This window comes from Acyrthosiphon pisum, chromosome A1, assembly GCF_005508785.2.
Source record: "Acyrthosiphon pisum isolate AL4f chromosome A1, pea_aphid_22Mar2018_4r6ur, whole genome shotgun sequence".
Classification (NCBI taxonomy): Eukaryota; Metazoa; Arthropoda; class Insecta; order Hemiptera; family Aphididae; genus Acyrthosiphon; species Acyrthosiphon pisum.
Genome location: NC_042494.1, coordinates 20,108,559 through 20,116,812, shown reverse-complemented (window position 1 = coordinate 20,116,812; position 8,254 = coordinate 20,108,559). Strand labels below are relative to the sequence as shown.

Sequence of the window (8,254 nt, the reverse complement as noted above, 5' to 3'; positions counted from 1 at the left end):
GTTAAAATTATGACTTTTATTATTATATAATTACTGAACATTATTATTCTATGCAATTTACATAGAATAATTTAAACAAGTATCAACTTTTTTTTTTTTTACTCATTAAATAAGAAACTTTAATTTGAAGCACCAGAAATTGTAATACAAGTATATTGTGTCTATATAGGCTATATTATGTACTTACCTATCCAACTAACCAATTTTGAAAAAATCGTTGTTAATATTTAAAAAAAAGTCCTGTAGACTATCTGTATGAACTGCATGTAATGGCGTAAACCGAACTCAGCTAAAAATAATTTTTTGATTACGATATTATCATAAATTAAAAATTAATGAAGACTTGCACTAAAGTGAGCGAATAAGTGAAACGAGTAATAGCTGGAGTACGCAACATATGCAGTTCCGGTTTAAATAATTGAATATGACTTTCCTAGAATTTTATACAATATAAAATGTATTTAAAATTGACATAATATTATATTTCATTTAAAATAATCTGTTTTTGAAATCTAATAAACGTCTTGATATTTATTGATATATTTTTATTTACAAAAAATTACTTATAGTTAATTAAAATTTAAAATGTACTTGCCTATTGATATTAAAAGTGGGTACATAAATTTATAAGTTAATAATTTATTAGTTTTTAAACATTGATTATAATATGAATGTATAGTAAATACTACTACATGCAACGAGTGATGTATTGTGAGTAACAACAATTTTTTTATATGTTTTCTAAATATCAAAGCTTTTAGCTAAACAATTTTTACGTGTTACGGTATTTGGTTACAAATAGAGAAATTATCATTTAGGTTGTCGTATTCAATTATTTCCAGTTTTGCGTAAGCGACGTATATTATGTGTTGAGAATACTTGAGATTGAAGATTATTAAACATGATGTGACGCATCATTTTTAAGAAGTTTTTAATGATAAATTACGCGGTGATGGAGAGTTTCTTTAGCTATAATGCTATATATATATGAATATAACTATATTTGAACGTCTATATATAGGTAGCTCTATACTATTAAATTATAGACATAAATAATTTATGCTCTAATTACTATAATAGGGCTGGGATTTTTATATTATGTCATTTTTTTCTGGTGTTTTAGAACATAGCTCCGTATGTGAAAAATATGTACCTACCAGGAGTTACTGATTATGTTAATAATATTTTCATATTGCGCTTATTGATATACTATACTGATCATACTACTTACGATAATATTTAACGTAAATTATTGTTGTGTCAAACCATTTGTTGACTGCTGTAATAAAAAACAGCATATTGGTTGATAATATAAAACTATAAAAGTACATAGTGGCCAGGTTGTGTTAAATGCTAGTGTTATTAGTATTTTAAAATATAATTCATCATTGTATAACCATGACACTTTATTATCGTATAACCTTTTTAACTGAAGGAATACATTTATAGCAAGATTTTTTAGGAAATATTTCATTTTTATAGGGCTTATTGAGATTGTTTAAGGCATTAAAACCCCAGCCCTACATATCTATTACAATAGGTGGTTTGAAAATATTCACTTAATTAATTTTAAATCATACATAATATTAATGTATTTGGTATTATTATAATCTTTGTTTTACATATTTAATGAACATCAGTCTCCCCAGAGAAATAAATAAAAGAAGAATCGAAATATGTTTTTACAAATTATACTACATTTATAAACTCCAGTAGTCCAGTTCCATGCCAGGTGAATGATGATATGATATGTACGTTGTATTTTATTTATAATAGTAATAGAACAGTTAAGGCATAATGTTGTATATGATGTATACATTTTTTTAAAGTAATATATGACTATTATGACTAGTAAGTATCATATATAAGAAGTATCCCCAGTAGTCCTCGCAAATCTTTTTGACAAATGTATTAGCCACTCTAAGTTGAAATTAATTATTACGTTTTAATCGGCCCACCTGCAAACTCATAATGTGCCGAGCACCTTAAACACGTATTATAAGTTACCGTGTGAAACCAAAAATCGGTAGTGTGAAAAATTTATGTTTTAGTTTCCATTAAACCAGGAATAAAAAAATGAGTTTTTTTTGGAAATTTACATTTTGGCTTTGATTGAGTTTGGGTTCTAAAAATAAAAATTTCCAATTATTATTATAAAAAGTACATTTTAAACTGATCGTGTTTCAAAAATATTACAACAAATCTTGTCACTGAATATATCATAACATAATTATTTTAGTAAGTAAAAAAATGTATTATACTAAAAACTTAATTTTTTGCTTTAAATCCATAGTACTTTTGTCGTAAATCACGTCTCCTAAAGTCATTAAGGACGTCTCACGGTTGCGTTTTATCCACTCTACATTCGAGCTAACACAATGCCACTTTATTCTTGCCTAATTGTTTCTTCTTAATGTGAAGAATATCTGGGTTAACTAAAAAATCACTTTAAGCAGAAATTTGTTGTCTTTGGCGTTATCAGATGTCGAACAAGATTATAATAATTGTGTTATAACCAAAAGAATTTTTCACATTATTAGTGTAATGGCCTTGGTCTATATAACAATATATCACTGATACAGTTTGTAACATAAAATATCTAAAAATTTCAATGACATTTTTAATTTTAATTACCTTTTTTCATACAAATTTAATTTATCAATTTTATATAACTAATAAATAACTACCATGGTTTTAGTAGGTACACGGTTAATTTTTCAAAATCAAACATGTATTACTAAAACTATAATGATAAAATACTTTGTATAATTAATTATATTGCATTAATAATTTTTAAACGTTGTTGACTAAGACTGAAGACAACATTTTCAAACTATAGAACATTGTAAAGCTTGGCAATATAATTTCCAAAACTATGAATTTAGTAAGGATGGTGGGAATTTCATAAAAAAAAATTATAAGCTGTTCTAGAGAAAATTTTCATTTATGTAACAATTTAAATCAAGTAGGTAAACTCTGACAGCAAATTAATTTTCTCTTTTCTAAATTAATTTACACCATAAAAATAACACGCATAGTTACAAAAATACCAGTTTTATGTAAACATAGTTGTAAACTATAAAACTCATTAGGCTTGTCGAATTTTAATGACCCATGCTGAGAGTCAAAGTTGTTTAATACAATGTAGAAAATCATACTCCAGTAATTATTGTATTATCTATTATATGTTTATGTACATAATATTAAATCATAAAGACTGAGAATCCAATGAAAATCATTATATCTTAAGAGGATGTCAGCGCACTATTTGTTTTCTCTCTCTGGTCTACGCGCAGCATAGACAAAACATATTAACGCAGAATCATTTTTTCTGTTTTTAAGTAATCTCAGAGTAAAATCATCCGTCACAAGATAGAACATTTTTGGGAGAATGACATATCGATTTTATATTTTATTGTTATTTAACTTTGTATTCGACTTACTAAAAATAAACAAAAAAATGATTTATATTAAAATGATGTTTAAATTATTTTGAGACAATATTTAGACAAATCGATATGACATTCTCTAAAAAATATTATTCTCTATCTTTTTTGTTATGGGTGATTTTACTTTAAGATAACTTAAAACATAGAAAAATTATTCTGCGTAAATGCATTTTGTCTATGTTACGCGTGGGCTAGAGAGAGAAAACAAATAGTGCGTTGACATCCTCTTAAGTAAGATTGACCAATGACTTAAGCATAGGTAATTATTTATTTATTTTATTTTTAGAATAACACGCTCATTTGTTATTATATTTTCAAATTTTTTGTGTAGCCTTAAAAAATAATATTAAATTTATTATATCTTAATATCTTTAATTAATTTGTCTATTTTCATTCTATATTTCTAGAGAATATATTGATTATTTTGATTTATAATTGGTGTTTGAAGTTCCGGGCCAAGGATTTCAAAAATGTGTAGCGTAATTATATTATTGTTATTATTTATACTCCCTATAATTGATATACCAGCTTTAATTTTTAAATTCTTTGTCATTTAAAAAAAGGTATGTATGTCGTGATAATTAATTATTGATCGACAATTATTAAAAAATCTCGTTAATTTTGGATTAATAACTTTCTACGCTTAGTTTTTGTAATATAATTACTCTTATATTTTTATATTACCAACTGCAGTATAGAAATATTAAAATAGTTTCAACAATAGTTATAATTTATGAATGCATAATTTTGTTTTATTCAAATTATTTTTAAGTTACCAATGTGTAATAATAATTAAGAAAGCTAAAATTATGAACAAGACGTTCAGCTGAATGCAGATGCATCGTTAATGCACTAATATTAGAAATGAAAATGTTTTGATAGGATTTACACACAATAAGATATATACTTCTTGTCGTGAAAGACATATTTTTAAACACTCACGGATGTGAAAATATTAATGTTTTTTAAAACTGCGTGTAATGTAGGTATTTTCGTATTACAAATAATATTCTAACCTGCGTTTAAACACACAACAACGTTAAAAAATCTCAAACAAAATATAATTATCGTTGTCCTTTTTTTTACATAAAACTGTCCACACTTAAAAACAATTTGTATTTTGTATTTCACTACAACAGTTTCTTATGTAGATACCGCAGTAATGATTGTAGTAAAACACATTTTCACAGAACGCAGAACTCAAGAATCAAGACTCAAACACAAAATAAACCCAAACTTATACAAATTCATTGGACCAGACATATCGAGCAAACTCATATCCTTCCCATCAAAGAGCACAAGCTTGATAGTCAAATTTAACAATTAATATTCGTCCAATATACCTACATATTTTATAAAAATATATGTTTTTTAATACAAATGCACTTATGATATTATATTTAGACGTTGCATAAAAAAAGTTTGAAGGTCTTAGGCTTAGCTGATGTTCAATTAGATCAACAAAAAAAAAAAAATAATAATAATTGTCTTCGATAAAATGACCAGTAAAAATATGTTTTCACAAGTTTATCGCTTGTGCAGCACGAATTCGTGGTGCATAAAATACGGCCAACTCGCGAAAGTAACGTAAAATGATGGAGAAAAAACCTAACTAAAAACAAGTCGTCTACGTGCAGTGTACAGAATATAATATAGGAGTCATATAATACACCAAATACGGTGAAGAGGATTTGACGCACGTCACATCGAAACACCTTCCTATACGGATATAATATATTATTATGATTTTACCTATAATAACATATTAGTAGGTACATTGCGTTAAATTAAATTATCTGATGATTAAAAGTCGGACGACGACTTTCGCGATTCCAATATAGGTATAGGTATAGTCAGGTAACGATTCGGTATGTTTGCGGTGCAGAAGTAGCCTGAACGAATCGCTCAAGGTCGGAACAGATTTCTCGAAGGGACTCCGACGCCTGTACGTCCGGCGCCCGTCACGCCCACGAGTCACGATGGCGGTGCAGTAGCGGAAAAAAAATTATACGAATGATTTCGAGTATCCGAAATCGAAACGATAAGATATTTAATATTATACCCACCTATGTATGTTGTAGCTGGTGTGGGTACGCACGGCGCGTGCCGTAGACGAAGGGGAAAGTGTCGGGGAAACGGAGATAATGTATCGTGATAATAATATCAGCTATATATTTTCGTAGCGCGCGTATGGGAAAAACTGACCGGCGGGAAGGGAAAATCGGCGGTATACCTATAATAGTTGTAAGCATTATGATATACGTAGTTGTAGGAGAAGAGGGAAAAAAATCGCGTTCACACGTCTGACAGAACGCATGATAATAATATTACAATATTATAATATTATAATACGCGCGCGTCCTGCCGCCGCCGTTTACCTGTCGCTGCCGGGGTGGGAGGCGCGGCCGTCTCGCGGAGACGGGTAAAAACCAGGATGGCGCGCCGGGCCGGGTATCACTCGTCCGCGAACGACCGACGGTCGTCGAATACGCCGAATAATATCCGCGTCGCTTCGATAACATATTATTACTATACCGACGATATCGCAGTATTAATTATTAAACTAACCCAAGAAATTTCTGTTACCGTGCACGTCGTATCATAATATTATCAAACGTCCGATATATCGCAGTTGTCATCTGTTCGATATTATATTATTATAAACGAACTTTTATAAAAAATAAACCATAGGGCCGAATGATATCGTGACCCGCTAACGAACACCGACCGTCGACGACTGACATCTCACCCGCTCCCTGTAGCAGTGATACGATCCCGGAACCCTTCGCACGACGTCTGCACCCACAACAGGTAAGTGAAACTGAAACCGTCTCCCAAACTATATATTATATATAAAATGTACTGTTAATTTATTGCGCGACCGTCCTAACTATTATAATAATGTAGATATCTATATATATTATAATATTATATTATACAGGCATAGATTAAATTATAGGTTGGTTTGAAGGGAACATTTTTAATTCGGAATGCCAGGCTGACGTCAGCCCAGCGCCCGAAAAAGAAGGTATAAATAGAAGGTTACTTTGAGTTAACAGATCATTATGAATTGCTTACTAAATCTTAGTTGGTAAGGTTCGATTTCGGGGTGCTTGGCTGACGGACCTGGCATTGGAACGCGTGTACGGTTTTCGTCTACGACTACCAAATCCTCTATAGCCGTTTTTAAATTCGTTTACGACTCGTACATTTAACATGCAAGATCTTGTACAGACATACTCACATACATCATATTAATATATCGATCAAAATCCAGTGCCGGATTTCAATACGCCTATAATAACCATACCGTCTATAGGTGAGATCTATGTATACACAACATTATAGGTAGGTAATCATGTTATGATCCGTAAAACCCATGTACCACGATCTCCCACAACTCGTTAACATATTATTATTATTATTAACGTATACGCGTGTTACGTCGGCGCGGATAAACGTGAGCAATCAATCGGCTGTGAATTACCTGTGATGATATAGCGATAGGTATAATATCGTATATACAATACTTATATACAAGTACAATCGAAACTGCCGCGCAGTCAAATTTCTTATGTATATGATGGTAAAATTGAAATAATATTTCGGTCAGGGCTAAAATATATATATACGATATGTGCGCTTGTATACTTAACGCAAGCGGATAAAAATTATTCTTAGGAGGCTGTATATGTACCTAATAAATCGAGGGCCACGTGTCTGTATCTGCGGCGACGGCGACCGTAGACCGACTGGTTAAATACAATTTTTTACTGAATTATACATAAAATTATTGTACGTGCGTATTATTGCGGCACACATTGGTACCCGTGTATTTAATTTTGCCGACATTTTAACAATAATTACAGAATTCAAAAGTATAATCGTGAGCATTAAATAAAACCCCGCGCGCCGATAATAAATATGTACGTTTTATAGTTCATTGTTTTAAAAAGTTATTTACTCGTGGTGACTTCGACCAATATGGGTATACCTAGTAGGTACCTATATTATAGTGTTTGTTTTCGTCGAATGGAAAAGTCATGTAGGCACAAATATATTATGCGCATTTTATCCACTGGCGTCGATGTCTATTATATTTGAGTCGTGTATAGAAAAAATATAAATTATCTATGTTAGTTTATGACTACAACCAGATATATGAAATCGTTGAAATCTTAATAGTCATTAGTCTCCCTCGATCGTCCTTCTTTTTATTTTTCTTGTAGATAATATTATGAGTGTATCGCGTAGGTACATATTTTAATGACCACTGATTGAGTTTACGGAAAAATGTTTATAATTATTTATGTGCTTTACTAAATATTTTTCTCAAACGATCTATTGTTTTTAAATAATATTACGTAATTTTGTGGTTTTTATTATTTTTCTTTATTGAGGATAATAGTACATTATAATATTATATTATTATTAAGAAGTTATTAATTTCAACAAAAACAAGTATTTATTTTTACAAACAAAAAAGTTGTATTTGGTAACTTGTACACAGCTCTATAGCTGGCTTACAGGCCTGTAAATAGTATTATTAATTACACTTCTAAACCTCTAATAATTAATATCAAAAAAATAAATAAATTCGCTACATTATTTAAGTTTGATAATAATATTGTAACAAATTATATATTTAGTATAAAAATTAATTTAAAAGAATAATTTTTAAGATAAAAATAATAATTAAGAAATATATAATATACTAAATGCTTTCTATATCAAACCTAAATTTCATATAACATGAAAATTGCGAATTATTGTTACTTTAAAATAAAATTATCTTAGAAAAAAAC

The 8,254-nt window shown here is 29.5% G+C and overlaps 1 protein-coding gene across 1 annotated transcript in view; it reads left to right on the top strand.

The window, feature by feature from the left end:
• Nucleotides 1-5,919: 5,919 nt before the first annotated feature.
• LOC100570295 (ataxin-2 homolog) overlaps nt 5,920-8,254 on the top strand; it is a 39,913-nt gene continuing 37,578 nt past the window's right edge. The window contains exon 1 of the mRNA XM_003242850.4: nt 5,920-6,260. The gene's annotated coding sequence lies outside the window, so the exon portion shown is untranslated. The remainder of the gene's footprint in view (nt 6,261-8,254) is intronic.